A 20,287-nucleotide genomic window follows, 5' to 3' on the forward strand; every position below is an offset into this window, starting at 1 on the left:
AGTGGGGACGGTGGGAATATTTTATACTCATGCTATGTTTTGATGTGCCTGTGGTGATCCCCATTGGGGGGGGGTGGTAGTGCCCTTCATTTCTCATTGATACTTTTTCAAGTGTTTTACAAAGTAGATCTGCCTTAAACAGATGTCGTGTGCGAAAACTCAATTTTACGTTGTCACTAAGGGGCGCGACCACTTAAAGTGCCTAGGGCAGCACGAAGGCAAAATACAGCCCTGTATATCACCTGTCAAGTTCTTTCATACAGTGTTAGTGCTCATTCAGATGTCCAGGTATTTTTATTATTTTATTATTTTTTTTTTTTTTTTTTTTCAGACCTGTAGGCTTGCATTTTGATCCTTCATTCTAAATCAGTCATGTCTCCATGGTTTTTATTGAACCACTTGGTCCGTGAAAAATTATGTACGTGTAAATGGCCCCATAGACTTATCACAGAATCAAAGGCTATCCATGAAAATCACAGATGGCCCATTGGTCATGACGGTAATATCTGGCCACTGGACGGAGCTCCTCATATATTTTACCTTCTGGGATCCCCGATGCGGCACTTACTTAGCCAAGCTGGCATGACATAATCTGTGTGTCACGGTGCAATAATGTTGTGCCAGCCCAGCTAATCAAAAGCAAATGGATCTGCTAATCTGACTGTCTATCCTGATGGCCATTGCTATAATGCTAAGTAATATTGTCCAGTCTCTTGGGACCATTACGGCTGGGTCTCACAAGTATATATAAAAAATACTGCTATTATGAGTCCACAAGCTGTGAACAAGACACGTAAGTAGAGAGTAGAGGGTATAGTACATCTCTACTTATTCAAGTGTATTTTAAAAAAAAAACAAACAACAAAACAAATATTTCATCCAGAAAAGTCCAGTTTGTTTTTATTCCTCAGCAATTATTAACAATTTTAGTTAAAGAATTACAGTTCATCTATAAAAATAGGATGCTGTACTGTGGCTTTGTATAGAATAATTTTATTTTTGCACAGATTTGGTCCATGAGTAAAAATGTGCTCCTTTCCACTGCCCCATTGAGTAACATTGGATTGAGTATTGTCGTGTGTGTGTGTGGTGTTTTTTTGTGTTTTGGTTTTTTTTTTTGTATAGTCATGTAAACTTTTTTTTACAATGAGACAATTTGGCCTTGCATCTAAGGCCTTACTCACACGTCCGAGGTTGCACATACATGTTGGATCTGTTTAGTCACGGATAACACACGTATCCATTATAAATAATATATGGTGTTCTTTACCTGTCCGTGTTTTTGTTTTGTTTTTCACGGACCATGTCTCCATGGAAAAACTTCTCAAGATCTGTCCCATATTTTCCTTTTCGTTTTTTTATTTTTTTAATTTTTGGGTCTGGTATCATGGCTAAAGACCATTATAAGTCTATGGGTCGGTGAAAAACAGAGCATACAGATGCCATCAGTGTACAATGTGTGTGCTGTATGAGTTTAAACCTCAACGCAACTGGTGATGTGGGGCTTCCTATACCCCAGTGTTTAGAAATCTCTAAATTTTTACAGAAAATGCAAAGATCACGTTTGTTTTAATCGTTTTCTTATTGACGATTGATTACACATGATTATACCACATTTTTGTCACCCATAAGTATCGGAAAATGTAATACATTGATGATTCATACCAGCATGTTCCAACCCAATGAATGCCAGCTGAACAAACTTTCCCTGAGGTGTTGCAAACCCCACCTCACCAGTTGAGAGTTAAAGAGAACCTGTCATCAGACTAGAAACTGTGGCCACCACCAGTGATCTCTTATATACAGAATTCCAGAATAAGAGTCCAGGCCGAGCTGTAGAACATTATCACTTTTATAATACTCACATAGGGGGTGGTCCGGTCCGAAGAGTTTCACTGCTCTCCGTTCCGGCGCCTCCTCCCTGCGGCGATCACCGTCCTCCTTCTAAGCGCGGTGTCACACTTGCGATTCCCTATTGAGATACATGAAACCGACCCGCTCCTGTGAGGCGAATGTGAATCATTGACGAGTGATGCACCGCGAAACTTGCGCGAGATACACGCAAGCGAATCGCAAGTGTGACACCGCCCTAACCAACAGAGTATGGATGATGCGTCCTACGTCATCCACACAGGCTGGAATTGCGGTCCTGTGCAGGCGCACTTTGATTTGCCCTGCTCAGGGAAAATCAAAGTAGTGTAATGCGCTGGCGGGACTAAAGGTTAAAGACCGCATGCGCACTACAATACTTTGATCTGCCCTTAGTAGGGCAGATCAAAGTGCGCCTGCGCAGGACACATCCATACTTGGCTGGGTAGGAAGACGGTGATAGTCGCAGAAAGGAACGCTGGACGAGAGAGCAGAGACGCCCATCATACCGAACCACCCCTTAGGTGAGTATTATAAAGGTGGTTTTTGTGTTCTACAGAGCGGCCTGGGCTCTTATAAGGGCTTAATGGTGGTGGCCACAGATCATAAGTGAAAAACCTGTAAGGATATCAACTGTGGAAGAAAAGCGCACTAGGGTCTTACCAACGATAACGTGAGTAAATTGAGGGTAAAAACCACTCACCTATAGGATTTGTGCCAGTCATAACCCTTTTAATCGCATGTAGTCTCCTGGTGGAAAGTTGCAGCCCCGGATAGAGTATATGGATAGATAGAAGGAAGAAGTCCGGTTTGGATGCCGTGCTATTCACCACTCCACAATAGTATGATTAATAATTAATGCCTTTTATTTTCATCACAGGTCTATGCGTTTCAGGAGTACTCAGCTCCCTTCATCAGGACATCAGGCAAAAAGAACATCAAATTTGATGTTGTGATGTTCTTTTTGCCTGATGTCCTGATGAAGGGAGCTGAGTACTCCTTAAACGCGTAGACCTGTGATGAAAATAAAAGACATTAATCATACTATTGCAGAGGTGAATAGCGCGGCATCCAAACCAGACTTCTTTCTTCTATCTATCCAAGGGAAAAACCTGGTGACAGGTTCCCTTTAACAGTGAAAAGGGTAGGAGAGTCTTTATAATGTATTTATAAATCTTTCAAAAACACCGATGGTAAAAACCGAAAAATGGACACATGGACTATACACTGACCCTGGTACCATTTATTTTTTTTTTTATTCTTCACCAAAAATGTGTGAATGAGGCCTTAAGAGTCAGATGTAAAAAATATCTGCAGATTCTCAAAACATCCAGAATAACGTCTTTCAAAGGATGGTCAAATATCTATGAACTCACAGGCAGGAGAACATCAAGCGGACTTGCCCATTGTCAATAAATGTAATTTAGTGATTGACCTCTATAAATCTCGCTGGCTAATGTAACATACGATTTTCTGTAAATGTGCTATCTTTGCTTATTTTCGTTTTCATTGACGATTGGTCTCTCGTCCCCGCCCTTGAGTGTCCATCGTTGTTTTCTGCGCTGTTAACTATAGTCTATTCTTTATAGATAATGTGATTTTTAGGTTTTTAGTGTCCAGCGCACATTCACAAAGATGAATTCTATTTTCTGTAATTATATTACAGAAAGATGAGATCCTCTGCATCTTTTCCATGTCATAAGCACTAAATATTGTTTCAGTCCTGTAGCTGCCGATCTAGGGTTTTATGACCTTCTTCTTCGTATTGTAAATACTTCACAACTCCCGAGCAGAGCGCACCGAAGAAGAGATTTGAGATCCTGCATTTCCCAAGTTAAGAAGTTCTGCCTGTAAAGTTGCTGGCTCAGCAGTCTGGAATCAGGCAATAGAATCCTCTTTGTTTAGCATGCATGGGCCGGCCGCTAAAATTTTTTTTTTTTTTTGCTCTACTTACTCTCTTTTTTTTATGTTCTGTCATGTGCATCACGGTGTTGGAAAATAATGATATTCATTAGTAAGATTGACTTTTTTTTTTCTTTCCCCTCCTTCTTTTAGAAGGTTTATAAATTGTAGAGACATAAAGGCACGAACAGTGCTCGCTGTGTTTGCATACTAGTACGGCATGAAAAGACTGCACGGGCTGGGAGAATGCCGGCTAAATTGGAAGGAGGAACAGTATTTCTAAAGAAATGGTGCTGGAGTTAAAGGGTATGTGCACATGTTGAGTGTTTGGATGCAGAAATTTCTGCATATCTTGGCAGGAAAAAAACGCAGGTGACAAAAGGCACCTTTTTTGATGCGTTTTTAGGCAGCACTAAATGCAGTTTGATGTTTATAGAGCCTAGTGAGAAATCGAGAGATGTATAGATAGAAAGTGAAAGTGTTATTTAAAGTTTTTTTTGTTTGTTTTGTTTCTTTTTTAAATAACTGAGTAGACACCACCATTACTGACACCAGGGTTTTGGGGGTTTTTTTTGTTTTTTTTTTTAAATTCACAGCTGTCATTGACCCCATAAACCATTACCTAAATTGCCACCATACCAGGTAAGAGCCGGAGCAAAGCGCCAGAATTGGAGCATCTCGTGATGTGCTAATCCTGGGGAGGCTGTGTGCTCCTACTTTTAGGCTGGGAAGGATGCAATAACCAGGTACCTTCCCAGCCTGATAATATCAGCCCCCAGCTGTCTACTTTACCTTGGCTGGTTATCAAACATGGGAGGGGGGGGCACACCATTTTTTTTTTTTTTAATTATTTATTTATTTATTTTTAATTTATTATGTGTTCAATCTCAAGCTGGACAATAAGCATCACATGCAATGCAATTTTATAAAATGTTGTAGGGGGTTGTGAAATTATATATCTGCCAGATGTCTTTCTGTCTGTCTTCTAAGTCATCTACCGTATCTAGCTTTTCTTTAGTTACCACCCATGAGTCTTTGGAGCAACAACGCTACAAAAACATTGCAAATCCACAATTATTTTTATATCTGTGTTTTTGACTGACTTCATTGTAGTCAATAGGTGGAAAAAAAACACTTCTGCTCCAAATCCGCAGATTACAAATAAGCAACGTGTGCACACAGCCGAACGATCTGAACCTTTAGACTTTTTTTAAAATTATGTATTATAATATATTATTAAGCATTGGAATAAGTATATACGAAACATTGGGGTCTCCTCCTGCTGGTGTGGCCCATTTGCCGAGATGCATGGCATTTTGTCTTAAGATGGTCTAAACGGTGTACCATACGTTATACATCTCACAATACATTCTATTTGTCATGATTGGTAAACCTTTTTTGTGTTCTCTTTAGCTTGGGAATTAAGAAAACATTTTCTACCCCAGCTCCTCACATCCATTGGCCAGTTGTTTTGGGCGGCATCTGTGCCACCCTGGCGACGACCGGGGTGGTCGTGGTTCGAGGGGTCCAAACCGAGGCTCGGCAAACACTCCGATCCTTGAAAGGGGATTATTTACAGGGGAAACGTTTGTGATGCCACCTGCGGGTTGTGGTAATGGCAGTACCGCCGCTGCTGGAAGGAGTACCGGGGCAGATGGTGTGGAGCAGCAAGGTGTCAGTCCCTCCGCAGATAGGGAAGGCCCCGGTCCTGTACCCCGTCGTGCTCGGTACCGGTCCGGTTATTGGGCTTTCTGGTGCCAACAGTCCTCCAAGACTACGTCCGTCACACCCCTGTCCAACGTCCCTGCAACCGGTAACCGACTCCTCTGGTCCCGGACCACCGTCTGCGACCCAACTTTGGTCTAGCTCCCCGGGAGCTACCACTCCAGCTCCTCACACTTTGAGGGCTCTCACTCGACTCCTGTCCTTCCCTCCCACCAGTCTGCCTGACCCCTAGGTGGGTGGCCCTATTCCAGCTAGACCAACCCACTGGTGTGTCTTGACAGGTCATGATGTGAGGTGTGGTTGGGATTTGTGGTGCTGATGGTGGTGACACCAATTGTTGGGAACCTGGAACCATGGAGGGATATGCCCTGCACCCTAGGGAAATGATGCAGTTCCCTGTAGCACCCTGATATATTCAGGGGCGCTACACATCCACACTAGTTTACCATTTCTCCTCCTATGGTAGATGACCGCAAATCTGACTTAATAATTTTAAGGCTAGAGATCAACCTCTCTACACTAACTTGGGTTGGAGGCAAAGCCGTAACCACATGGGCAACATCTCTAACAATTTCCGGGTATAAAGGAATTGCCTCATGCACAGTGAACGGTTGAATTTTTCTATTTCTTTGCGAGTAAGGGAAAAATTTTGCTGAAATCTGGTCAGTCTGCTTGTTATAGGAGATGGAGTGAAATCTTTTTCCTTGTGGCAACGCTTTGCCTGCTACATGTCATCCAAATACTTGTCAAAGTTAAACTCCTCATCTGATGAGGATGAAGATATGGCAGTAGTAGCACAGTCAGGCCCCAAGTCCTCTTGCGCCTGGCAGTCCTGTAGCCGCTCATCCTAACTGCTACCTCAGTCAGAGCCTCTTTTCCTTTAGTAACCTGTTGATCATCAAGCAGTATACGATGACTTGGGTCCACATAAACAGCTGCCAGAAAAATTTTATTTTCCAGCTGTGTCTCTCTCCGTTTCATTGAAGCAGAAATGCCATCTGTGATTAAACCTCCTCTTTGGGACAGGCAAAATAGCAAGTTCTTCCACTCCGTAATGAAAATGCCAGGAGTTAAATCCTCAGCTTGTAATTTTTTAGTCACGGCAAATGGGTGATTAAGCAACTCCTTCAATTCAGCCACCTGTGTCCATTGACCTTCATTTAGGGTTACCTGAGGGTTCGCCATATCTATAAGAAATGGTTTTAGTTCAAGCAATCGCTCAATTATTAAATAAGTGCTGCCCCACCGAGTGGCTTGATCGACATTTGTCCCTTTCCCAGCATGTCTCTTCAAGATGGAATCAATTTTAGAGGTTCTGGCGGCAATAATAAGCTCAAAAACGGATCCTCACAAAGAATGAGCATGTCAGTTTGTGTGGCGTTTTTCTAATCTGCTTTTGCTATTGAAAACATTTTCTATGAGCTCAAAAACCTTGAGTCAAACACCTGAGAACCCCAATTTCATGTGTGTGGGGACTTCATAATAGCAGATGTTGGGGGTTTGATGCATTTTAATTGAATTTTAATATACCCAGTCCTTTTCAGCAGCTAATTCCATTCTCCCTGATTTAAAATACACACGTTATGTAAGTAAGCTCAGCATTATTTTTTTTTTTCTTCAAAATTCTGGTGTACACACTGTCATGGTCTAGCAAATCTTATATGCAAACCCAATGAGGCCGATTCATTAACCAGGAATATTTCCGAATCCTTGTTGATGACGTAGAATGACGGTAATTTCTCCACTTCCACACTCACCAGCTCATATCAAAGGCATTTCATTGTATTCATTCATATTTCCTTATCATTCGAAGATCTGAACAATGGTGTGTAACTCTAGTCACCAATTGGAAAACCCTTCCCGTAACCTCCTCCTACGCTTCTCCTGAAATCTTTGCTGGTCTCACCACATCCTCTAATGACTCCTTGGTGAATTATTACAAAAAGTTGTCTAGAATTTCCTTAAATACCGCAGATGACGTCCCCCATTTTTATCACCAATTATAATTAAGAAGTTTGAACATCCCTGTCCGGCAAAGTAGATAAGTCTGGCTTGATGACCTGTCCAGGTTTCTCTGCCCGGTATATGCTTTGTCCTGTGCCAGTTTGTGTGCTTCTCCCCTTCCCGAAAACATGATGTTGAAATGGCTGTTTACATGCCACCTTCCACGCAGTTGCCATGTTCCATTTCACCCGGTGTATGACTCACTGTACTATTACGTGGTATGAGCCTCTTGATAATACAGAGGTTATTTTTTGTCTCAATTTTTTTTCCTTTCTCCCTGAAATTATTTCTACCATGAGTCACAAAACAAGAACAGTTGACAATTCTCCAGGATAGAAGCTTGGTGCATTGGAGTGGGTTAAACATTGTATGTAAAATGCTTTAGTGCTCCCCAGTGTCAAGCTGGTTCCAATGAAATAGAAGAATGGAGAATTTTATGCTTCGCATGGAGAATAGTGTAAATCTGAAGAACATCCAGCTTCAAAGGGAGAGAAAAACTGGACTTTCATGATTTCTTTTATATTGTATATTGACCGCATGTGCATTGTCACCTAGGGTTTATGTGCCTGCTTGAATAAATAAGGCCATTGAGTAGCGTATTTGGTGAGGTTTTATATTTTTTTACCTCCAGTATTTGTAAGGCTGCCTCCACACATCCGTTTTTTGCCGTCAGGCACAATCTGGTGAAATGCGGATAAAACAGATCTGGCGCCGGATCCGTTTTATTCCCCATTGACTTGTATTAGCGTCAAATTGTGCCGGATGGCCTTGCGTTGCATGCAGCGTCCGCCGGATCCGGCGAAATTTCTTACTCTGTCTGCTAGAAAGGACGCAGTATGGAACGTTTTTTGACAATGGCAAAAAAACGGATCCGGAGCCATCTGGCATGTTGTATAATGGAAGCCTATGGGCGCCGGATCCGGTGTCATCCGTCATATGACGGAATCCAACGGCAGATTGCGTTTTTTTTAAACTGAGCATGCTCAGTATCACAACGGATCCGTAGAAAAATGGAAGAAACAGATGGAAAAAACTGATGCGACAGATCCTTTTTTTTCGACGGATCCATCGCATCAGTTTTTCTACCGGATTGTGCCTGATAGCAAAAAACTGAGTGAAAGTGGCCTAAGCCAAAACCAGGAAAGAGTGAAAAATACAGAAGTGGTGACGTGCTTCTATTATACTTTCCTCTGATTGTTCCATTTATGATTTCGGCTACAAATACTAAGGTAAAAAATACTAAAACAAATACTCAACGTGTTCACGCTGCATTGCTTGTGCGTGCAATACTAACAAATTTATTGCAACCCAGGTGCATCCGGACTGAAAAACCACCAGTATAAGGCTGAGTTCACATGTCCAGTAATCGTCAGTTAGCACTGATCTGTCAGATACATTGTCAAAAAACTTGTGCAAACACAACTTTTTTTTATCGTTTGTTAAATAACGGATGTCTGCCGGATCCGTTTCTAATCATAAGAGTCTATGGAGGATAGATCCATTAACAGATTGCTAGTCATCTGTTAAGGGCACTTTACATGCTGCGATATCGCTATCGATATCGCTAGCGAGCGTACCCGCCCCCGTCTGTTGTGCGTCACGGGCAAATCGCTGCCCGTGGCGCACAACATCGCTTACACCCGTCACACGGACTTACCTTCCCTGCGATGTCACTGTGGCCGGCGAACCGCCTCCTTTCTAAGGGGGCGGTACGTGCGGCGTCACAGCGACGTCACACGGCAACCGTCCAATAGAAGCGGAGGGGCGGAGATGAGCGGGACAAACATCCCACCCACCTCCTTCCTTCCTCATTGTGGCCGGCCGCAGGTACGAGGTTGTACCTCGTTCCTGCGGTGTCACACATAGCGATGTGTGCTGCCGCAGGTATGACAAACAACCTCGCTCTGACCAGACAACGATTTTTGGTAAGTGAACCACGTCTCGCATACCAACGATTTTTGCCTCTTTTGCGATAGGTGTCACACGCTGCGACGTCGCTAACGACGCCGGATGTGCGTCACAAATACCATGACCCCAACGATATATCGTTAGCGATGTCGCAGCGTGTAAAGCACCCTTTATTATTGCATTTGTTACAGATCCTTTTTTTTATCAGATCATTACACATGAAAGATAAATAGCAATCTATTAATGGATCCGTCCTCAAAAGAATTCCATGGAAAAAAACAAAACCAGATATGGCAGAAATCAGTTTCCCAATGGATCTATCCAGGATCCATTCTAACGGATGACTACCGGACATGTGAACTTAGCCTAAGTAGAAATGAGAACCAGAAAAGTTCAGATCCTGCCATCTGATTTTCAGAGTTGAGCTTCATCAAATCCAACCTTGTTACATCTAAACTCTGACATGAAAAAATTAGCTTTCTCCTAAAAAATAAATTCCTGCTAATGAGACTTATTGAAAGTATCTACCCTAAAAGTCAATGTCTGACCCTTTAATAGCTTTGGAATATGACTAGAGATGTTGGTCTAGACCCCTAATCATGTTCTAAGACTTAAGGGGGCTTTAGACACGCAGCGACATCGCTAGCGATGTCGCTGGTGAAAGCACCCGCCCCCGTCGGTTGTGCGTCATGGGCAAATTGGTGTCCTTGGCGCACAACATCGTTAGAACCCGTCACACGGGACTTACCTGCCTAGCGACGTCGCTGTGGCCGGCGAACCATCTCCTTTCTAAGGTGGCGGTTCGTGCGGCGTCATTAAGCGGCTGCCCAATAGAAGCGGAGGGGCGGAGATGAGCGGGCCGAACATCCCGCCCACCTCCTTCCTTCCTCGTTGCCGGAGGACGCAGGTACGAGGTTGTTCATCGTTCCTGCAGTGTCACACATAGTGATGTCTGCTGCCGCAGGAACGACTAACAACCAGCGTCCTGCAACAGCAATGATTTTATGAAAATGAACGACATATCAACGATAAGGTGAGTATTTTTGATCGCTAACACTAGCTCGGAGCTGTTACACACAACGACGTCGCTAACGATGCCGGATGTGTGTCACGGAATCTGTGACCCCGGTGATATATCGTTAGATACGTCGTTGTGTGTAACAGGGCCTTTATTAATGGATCACGCTTGTCATATGTAGCACCAGCAACCTTTACCTTTTTGTTGGACAAATGTATTTTTGTTTTTTTGTTTTGTTTTTTTTTCCTCCCCTACACAGTTCCGTCTAATAACACTCCATACACAGCTGGTCTCACACCCCCCCCCCATTTAAGCCTATTCTGACTTTAAGGCTATGTGCGCACGTAAATGCTGAAATTTCTGCAGCGATTTGACAGCACATGTGCGCTTCAAATCGCTGCAAAAACACTGTGTAATAGATGCAGTGTTTCAGCAGATTACATGCCGATTTCACGTGCTATGGCTGCTGCCCCCACCAAAGACACAGTGGGAGCTGCATCCAAAGTGCACGGAATAATGAACATGCTGCTTTTTTGAACGCACGGATTTGGGTCAAAATTTTAGCATCCTAATCACTGCGTTCAAAAAAGCAACATGCTCACGTATCTACAATCTACATAGATTGTGCAGGGAACGCAGGACGCATGCATTTACGCTGCAGTGCTAAAAGCAGTGCTATTACGCAACGTGCGCACGAGTCCTAAAGGGAACTTAAAAGTAGATTTATGCTTCCCAAACCAGTATGAATTGGAGATTGCCTATGTTTGTTGTGTTTCAGAGCAAAGCCAGCCAGGGACTATGCGTGCCAGATGTCTAGCCCAAAAGGCAGGTCTCGGCCGATTTCTCCTTGCTCCACCATACTGTGTGTTTTTTGTATAGGAAGAAGAGACCTGACTGTCTAGGAGGTGGTGGTAACTGCTGGGATTCTGCCTCGCTCTGGTCATCTGAGATGCATAGTCCCTTGGTTGGCTTTTCGAAGCAACATTTCTAGGAAATCCTGGAGCATTTGAGAAAGAACTACACAGTTGTATTGATTCAGCCTGTGGTTCAGGTAGCATGAATCTGAGGGTCTTTTTAAGATTGTCAGTTTATTGGCTATTTTCTACATTCTTATATATATCTTGTCATTTGATCTAGATAAGAGGTATAAAATATAAATCTCTGATTCCTAATGCCTTTAGTGTTAGTTCCAAAGGCAACTACCAGTCTTGCGGTGCTCCTGCTACCAATGGTGGAACATATTGGATGATTTTTGGGTCATATGACTAGACCAATATACAAATAAGTAAAGAGATATTTTATTTGTATATTAAAATATGGTTAATTATACAACGCGTTTCGGCTCGGATGTTTTATCCTTCAGCCTTCTTCAGGTATAATTGAGAGAAAAAAGATGTATACATCTAACTTCATGAAGAGGCGTGCTTATAGAGAGACTAATCCCTCATTTCAAAGTGGAGACATCCTAAACAGATAACCACGCCCAACTGCCTCTAATCACATGACATAGGATTCGCTTCTAATAAAAAACTAAGAATTACACAGCAATAACAACAAAAAAATAAAACATAAGAATTATTGAATATTATGTAAAAATATATATATTTTTTAAACTTATTAAAAGTTAAATAAAATTCAACCTTTATGTATTTATTTTTTTTATTTTTTTTTCTCCTCTCCTTTTTCCCCTTATTTTTATATAAAGTTGTTATACATTTTCCACTATTTTGAGGTAGTATTTTATTTAAAAGCGGATCACGTTTAAGAAGGTACCAATATTTGTTAAGAATATTTCTTATTATTTTCTTGTTTCTGTTGTATGTTGTTAAATTATATTTCCAAAGGTTTCTATTGTTTATTACTATTCATGGTCTCATTTCTAAAGTTATTCACCTCTTCCCTCTCCAACTCCGATCTTTTAAAATTTGCTAAGCAAAACTCTTGGGATTTTTCTTTATTTTTTTCAATTGCATCCTCAACTAACTTTTGTGGATAGTTTTTATCATTTAGCCTTTACTGTTAGGCAAGTTTGGGGAAAACTCTTAGGAAACCCTCACTGTCACACTGGGGCAAGTAATTTATTTTAGAATTACAGCCCAGGAATTTTATATTGGGGCCCAGATCGCTGACTTGACTTGCATATTGCTCTGGAAGTCTTCTAGGTTTTGCAGTGATGTCCTGTAGATTCTTTTGCAGTCATATGCCATACATGCATTTGCCCACCTTGTGCCTGTGATTGACTGCAGCAGTGACATGAATGACCTCTTGGAATGACTGCAGCAGTGACATGAATGACCTCTTGGAATGACTGCAGCAGTGACATGAATGACCTCTTGGAATGACTGCAGCAGTGACATGAATGACCTCTTGGAATGACTGCAGCAGTGACATGAATGATCTCTTGGAATGACTGCAGCAGTGACATGAATGACCTCTTGGAATGACTGCAGCAGTGACATGAATGACCTCTTGGAATGACTGCAGCAGTGACATGAATGATCTCTTGGAATGACTGCAGCAGTGACATGAATGACCTCTTGGAATGACTGCAGCAGTGACATGAATGACCTCTTGGAATGACTGCAGTAGTGACATGAATGACCTCTTGGAATGACTGCAGCAGTGACATGAATGATCTCTTGGAATGACTGCAGCAGTGACATGAATGATCTCTTGGAATGACTGCAGCAGTGACATGAATGATCTCTTGGAATGACTGCAGCAGTGACATGAATGATCTCTTGGAATGACTGCAGCAGTGACATGAATGACCTCTTGGAATGACTGCAGCAGTGACATGAATGACCTCTTGGAATGACTGCAGCAGTGACATGAATGATCTCTTGGAATGACTGCAGCAGTGACATGAATGATCTCTTGGAATGACTGCAGCAGTGACGTGAATGACCTCTTGGAATGACTGCAGCACTGACATGAATGACCTCTTGTCATGATCATTGCATAATCAGCATGGACAACTGGAGAAGAAGGGTATATAGCACAACTAGAAAAATGCAGCCATATTGTTATAGTATATAATAGTGGGGTTCTAATCTTGTTTATGTTGGTGTCATAACAAAAGTATATAGAGAGACCAGTAGCGGACATCTAGTTTGAAGATCACCTGAGGAGCAATTGTCTTACGTGCAATAACAGTGTTTTTTTTATTTTTTTATTGTAGGTTATCTTCTTAACCACACTTTTTATATTCACTGGAACAGTTGGGGATTCAATCAGGTAAGCATCTTCCAAAGACAGTCAAAGCTGTATATTTTATTTTTAATATTTAAAGGGTTATTCTCAAGTTGTTTCTTGGGCAGCTCACAAGACTGCAGTCTTCCTACTTTCTGGTTTCTGACAGGGCGGGCTCTCCTCCTTGAGTGACCGTTCTGATGAACAGCAGAGCTGTAGTATTAGGCTATGTGCGCACGTTGCGTACTAGCCCTGCAGAAATTTCTGCAGCGATCTGAAGAGCACACGTGCGCTTCAAATCGCTGCAGAAAATGTCCGTAGAGAAAAAAAAAAGCCGATTCCATGCGCTCTGCCTGCAGCTCCTGCCATAGACAGAGCAGGAGCTGCCGGCAAAGCGCACGGAAGAAGTGACATGTCACTTCTTGAACGCAGCGCTTTGGGCAGCAGCCGAAGCGCTGCGCTCTAAGACGCCACGTGCGCACGGCCCCTGCACAATCTCCATAGACTGTGCAGGGGACGCAGGACGCATGCAGTTACGCTGCGCTACAAAGCGTAGCGTAACTGCATGTATTTACGCAACGTGCGCACATAGCCTAAGTCTATGTGCCAACGGGACAACGTACCCGCAGATTTTTCCGCAGGTTTACCGCAGCTGCTCCCCGGAATCCGCAGCTATCCATTTCTGCGGTATTTCTGCGGAGTTGTTGCGGTAAACCTGCAGAAACCGTGCCGATTTCGTGCAGAATTCCTGCGGAATTCCCGCCCTGTATCTCCATAGTAGAGGAGCGGGAATTCCGCAGATATTTCCGCATGAATCATTGACATGCAGTTACATGCAGCTGTGGGAAATCCGCAGCATTTTCTACAGCCGCACATACTGCACCATTGATACAGCACTCCCCAAATCCCATAGGGTAACATGGGGAGTGTATGTACTTGCGCAAACCTGCGGATTTATTTGGAAAATCGAGATAAATCCGAGTTTTTCCCTGGCAAAATCCGCAGGTACGTTGTCCCGTCGTCACATAGCCTTAGAAGTATAAAGCTCAGCACACAACTACTGCTACAATTCCTTCAGCCATCAGTGGTTTGTCTGGAGCATGTGCACTGATATATATTTTATTTTATTTTTACAAATACACAGAGGTCTGCATTTGACCAAATGCATACTGACAGTGAGATGTGATTATGAGACATGATTTTGGAGAAGCTTATGCCTATGGGTGGTGGTTTTGCAAGATTTAAAATGGCAGCTTGTCAGGCGCTGAGGGGGGGGGGAAGTGAGTAGACAACTGCTGTATAGAAATCAGTGGGCTTTAGAGAGGTGGGTGCGATATTGGCATTTATACTCTTTCCGAAGGTAACTTCTGAGCACACTCTGCTAGAGTCTGTGCTGGTACAAATGGCTGAACTCTATGGAAATTAGCTGTACACTATGTAAGATAAAAGCTCTCATTGCAATAGGATAAAAGCAGAAAGAAAAACAAGTCAATTGCAACTTGCTTATTTTCATGCTGTCTAACTAAAACAATATAATAATTGGATAATATCCCTTTAAGAAAAAAATGAGTTTTCTCAATATTAACCTAGAGTTGATCATCTTTCTGATACTGTGCACATTCACCTAGCTTCTTTGGTCTTGATCTCTGCTTACAGAATAGCTTTATTGTACTTGACTTGGCTGCTAATACAGAAAAATAAGTTGCCGCTGGGACACTCTGGGGATTCCTAACCATGCCAATTTAGACATGTATGCCTATTTAAATGAACTGAAGGGGGTGAGTCTGGCTGCTAGTATAGGTGACCCTTTGTTTCATGCACAAGTGCAATGCTTGCAGAATTGAGTGCTGTGCAACCTTTTTTTCCCCCCCCCTGCAGATGTCTGTATATGGAACATTCAGAATATAAATCTGAAAGTATGAGCATACAATGGTGCCTGAAAATTTGTGATCTCTTCAAAATGTTCCATATTTCTGTATAAATTTGACTTAAAATTACATCAGATTCAGAGTCCTTAACTGAACAAAGAGCACCAAGTCAAACAAATGAGTCAAATATTAGACGGAAAATGATCCAATAGACCATGTCTGAGTGGAAAAAGTATATGAACCTTTGTTTTCAGTATCTTGTTTAATTGCATGTAAACAGTTCTGGTAATTATTGATTAGAGTTGCACATGAATTCGGAGGAATTTTAGCCTTTTCCTCCCTATTAAACAGCATCCACTCTATTTATATTGGTAGGTTTTCTCTAATGACCTGAACGTTCCTAATCCTGTGACATCATTTTTATATGAATACGTTTGGGACTGACTTGGCCAATACGAAGCTAACCTTTTATTCTTTAAATAACCTTTTGTAGAGCAACTTGTCTTCTCTCGGTCATGGTCTTGTTGCTTGATCCACATTTTTGAGACTCAGGTCGTGGGCAGATGTCCTGACATTTCCAATGTCCAAAACATTGTTGTAATAGTCTTCTGGCTTGTCTCAGTGAACTTTGGCAAACTGCAGATAGACAGTAATGTTCGTTTTTGGAGAGAAGTGGCTTTCTTGCTATATATTCCATTGTTGTTTAGGGTCTCCTAATGGTGGGAGTCATTAACATTAACAAAAGCTAATATGAGCAAGGCCTTTAGTTGCTTAGAAGTTATCTTGGGTTTCTTTTTGAACTTGCAGACTATTATATATGTTCTTCGAATGATGTTTGTTGGTCATACACTCCTGGAGAGGGTAAAAAGCTTGATTTTTTTTCTCCATTTGTACACAAGCTGTTTTACAGTACTTTAAAGAGTCCAAGTTCTTTTAATATGGTTTTGTAAACCTTTCAACCTGATCAGCATCAACAATTTTTCATCTGAGGTCCTCAAAAATCTCCATTTGTCATGTCATGATACACTTCCGTAAAAAGTGTCATGCGGTGTTCGGCAGTGCACTCGCTGGATGTCATGGCAGCGTCGGACTTTGTTCCCACTGCAGAGTCCGACAAACAGCCTGGGTTCCCTAAGTTGCACAGCCTGTCAAGAGCATAGACTGGTTCTGGCATCACTGATCCTCAGTCAAGCAGGAGTTAATTTGTCCTAGCTTGTGATCATCTCCTGGAAGCTGAAGCTGCTGATTACCATCCTCAGCCACCTTCACCCTTTTTATAAGGTTCTGGATTCTGGGGCTGAGTGCCGGATATAGCTTCTGCTACCTCTGTTCCTGTGGTTATCCAGTTCTGTGGTGATCTATAAGTTGCGGTTCAGCGTGATGTGAGCTCTTCAGTTGTGCATATATTTCCTACCCCTTTTGCATTACCCCCCTAGTTCATACTGTCCCTCCTTTGTGTTTGTGTGCACGAGTTTTCATTTACCCTTGTCTGTGCCTATTTATGGGTTTTTCGCCACTGGGTGTCCGGCCCGCTCCCTGGGTTGGGGGCGGAGTAGTTTCAGGGCTTGGACAGGAGGCAGGGTCAAGTTGGGGGCTCGAACCTGGCTACTATCGAGCCTACTTTCTAGATAAGGAACAGCGCAGGGGCCCCAGTCTTAGGGTTAGCCTAGGAGCGCCTTTTCCATCAGTACATACCCTGTGACAAAAGCATGTTATAAAGATCAGACTTTAAAGAACAGGGATCTATCAAATGCAACTTGTCATGTAGAACATCGTTAGAGAGCAAGAGGCGCTGATCAGAATGGTGTATATATTTCTGTGAGGACGCTTCATTAATAGAGATGAGTGGACCTGTGAAGTTCGGTTCAGTGGGTTCAACCGGACTTTAGATAAAGTTCGGTTTGAGACCTAGAGTTGACATGAACCCAAATAGAAGTCACTGATTGGGCAGTTCGGTTCTCCGATCACATACAGCCAGGCATAAAAAGAACACTTCTGGGGGAGGGTGGATGGAGTCTATTTATTTTTTGGTTTGGTGCACACTAAATCTGATTATGCTGTTCTTACCCTTAGGCGGGCTTTGCACACTACGACATCGCAGGTGCGATGTCGGTGGGGTCAAATTGAAAATTACGTACTTCCGGCATCGCATGCGACGTCGTAGTGTGTAAAGGTTCGATGATACGATTAACAAGCGCAAAAGCGTCGTAATCGTATCATCGGTGCAGCGTCGGCGTAATCCATAATTACGCTGACGCGACGGTCCGATGTTGTTCCTCGCTCCTGCGGCAGCACACATCACTGTGTGTGAAGTCGCAGGAGCGAGGAGCATTTCCTACCGGCGTCACCGCGGCTTCTGTAGGTTATGCGGAAGGAAGGAGGTGGGTGGGATGTTTACATCCTGCTCATCTCCGCCCCTCCGCTCCTATTGGCCGCCTGCCGTGTGACGTCGCAGTGACGCCGCACGACCCGCCCCCTTAATAAGGAGGCGGGTCGCCGGCCAGAGCGACGGTCGCAGGGCAGGTGAGTGCATGTGAAGCCGGCGTAGCGATGATTTTCGCTACGCCAGCTTTCACAAGATATTGTACTTGCGACGGGGGCGGGGACTATCGCGTGCGACATCGCAGCATCGGCTTGCGATGTCGCAACGTGCAAAGCCCGCGTTAGTGCGAGCCATTTAAACATTTCAAGCGGTTCGCACTGGACTGAGCACCAAGTATACTAGAGCACAGCGATGCTCGAGTGGTCAGTATTAGAGCTGGTCGAACTCGCAGAAAACTGGGACCGGTGGGTCCCTGTTCATTTTTTTAAAAAAAATCCGGATCCAGTCCGGAATCTGGCACCCATATAAGTCTATGGGAACCAGAATACGGAATTAAAAAATGTTGGTGGAAGGGATGGGGGGATAGGGGAGTGAGCATGCATGGTGTACTCACCAAAGCTCCGTGTCATGACAGCAAGCTGCTTCCAGGTCGCTCATTCACTTCCGGGGCTGCGTGCACTAAAATTAAAGGTAGATGCTACAATGTATGGGCTCCTTTCAGGTATGATGTAATTTGTCATGTGATGGGTGGCGTGTTCAAAATGCAGCCCGGTTTAAAATAAACAATATGGTGGGTGCGATATGCCCCCTCTGCCCAGCCTGAGCTTCCTGCTTCGTCTTTCAGGCAGCTCATTATGAACTGCGCCCATGATGTGCCCCCTCTGCCCAGCCTGAGCCGCCTTCTTCATCCTTTATGCAGCAGGCAGCCCAGGATGACAACCACTCACACGCTGTCACACAGGCTGGGGGCACATCTCACTGCAAATAGTCACAGACGCAGGCCGGCCGGTGGGCGGGGAGAGCAGGGAAAGCGGTGCTTATGTGATGAGCGGCCCAGGGAGGCCGCAGGAACAGCATACACAGCGTATAGCAGCACAGGAGCAGTGTACAGCCGGGCTAGAGCCTGGGTCAATATGAAGCGTTTGCTTCATTCTTATTTTCTTTAATTTTATTTTTTTTTTTTAATTCTCGTGTACCGTATCTCAATCAAACACCCGGAATCCCGGGCCCAGCACCTTTGAAACCGCGCGGATCTGGACTTTTACAGTTCGGGTTTGCCCAGTCCTTTTCAGTATATGTAAAGCACCCGAACTTGAACACTTTATTTATTTATTTTAATTTTATTTATTTACTAGCTGTAGCACCCGGCGTTGCCCAGGATAGTAACTGTCTCTCTCCCAGTCTCTGTCTGTGTGTCTATGTCAGTCTCTCTGTCTGCCTCTTTCCTTGTCTGCCTGTGTCTATGTCTCTGTCTGTATTTGTATCAGTCTATCTCCATCTCTGTGTCTTTCTGTCTCTATCTATCTCTGTCTGTCTCTATGTGTGTGTCTGTCTCTCTCTTTCCCCGTCTCTCTCTTTCCCCGTCTCTCTCTTTCCCCGTCTCTCTCTTTCCCCGTCTCTCTCTTTCCCCGTCTCTCTCTTTCCCCGTCTCTCTCTTTCCCCGTCTCTCTTTCCCCGTCTCTCTCTTTCCCCGTCTCTCTCTTTCCCCGTCTTTCTCTTTCCCCGTCTCTCTCTTTCCCCGTCTCTCTTTCCCCGTCTCTCTTTCCCCGTCTCTCTCTTTCCCCGTCTCTCTCTTTGCCCGTCTCTCTCTTTGCCCGTCTCTCTCTTTCCCCGTCTCTCTCTGCCCGTCTCTCTCTTTGCCCGTCTCTCTCTTTGCCCGTCTCTCTCTTTCCCCGTCTCTCTCTTTCCCCGTCTCTCTCTGCCCGTCTCTCTTTGCCCGTCTCTCTCTTTGCCCGTCTCTCTCTTTGCCCGTCTCTCTCTTTGCCCGTCTCTCTCTTTGCCCGTCTCTCTCTTTGCCCGTCTCTCTCTTTGCCCGTCTCTCTCTTTGCCCGTCTCTCTCTTTGCCCGTCTCTCTCTTTGACCGTCTCTCTCTTTGACCGTCTCTCTCTTTGACCGTCTCTCTCTTTGACCGTCTCTCTCTTTGACCGTCTCTCTCTTTGACCGTCTCTCTCTTTGCCCGTCTGTCTCTCTTTGCCCGTCTGTCTCTCTTTGCCCGTCTGTCTCTCTTTGCCCGTCTGTCTCTCTCTAGCCTTCACCCCACTGACATCTTATTACCTCACACATAAGCTTCTTATACTAACAGTTTATTTTGTTCCTATAGCAACCACTGACAGTTGCTATTAATAGCCTGTAGCTCCCACCTCCATTCAGTTTAATGGAGGCAGGATTTTGGAGTAACTGCGCAGGGTTAAATTTTCCCATCAAAACATAGTCTACGACGTTCCCTGAGTCACAGGAGGCGTCTGTGCAAAATTTCAT

General features: G+C 43.7%; 1 long non-coding RNA gene across 2 annotated transcripts in view; it reads left to right on the forward strand.

Moving 5' to 3' along the window:
- Positions 1-20,287, forward strand: part of LOC142290606 (uncharacterized) — a 233,371-nt gene that overhangs the window by 35,699 nt on the left and 177,385 nt on the right. For both annotated transcript variants that reach the window (XR_012750352.1, XR_012750351.1), the window contains exon 2: positions 13,608-13,663. This is a non-coding gene — a long non-coding RNA (uncharacterized LOC142290606). The remainder of the gene's footprint in view (positions 1-13,607; positions 13,664-20,287) is intronic.

This window comes from Anomaloglossus baeobatrachus, chromosome 2 (genome assembly GCF_048569485.1).
Source record: "Anomaloglossus baeobatrachus isolate aAnoBae1 chromosome 2, aAnoBae1.hap1, whole genome shotgun sequence".
Taxonomy (NCBI): Eukaryota; Metazoa; Chordata; class Amphibia; order Anura; family Aromobatidae; genus Anomaloglossus; species Anomaloglossus baeobatrachus.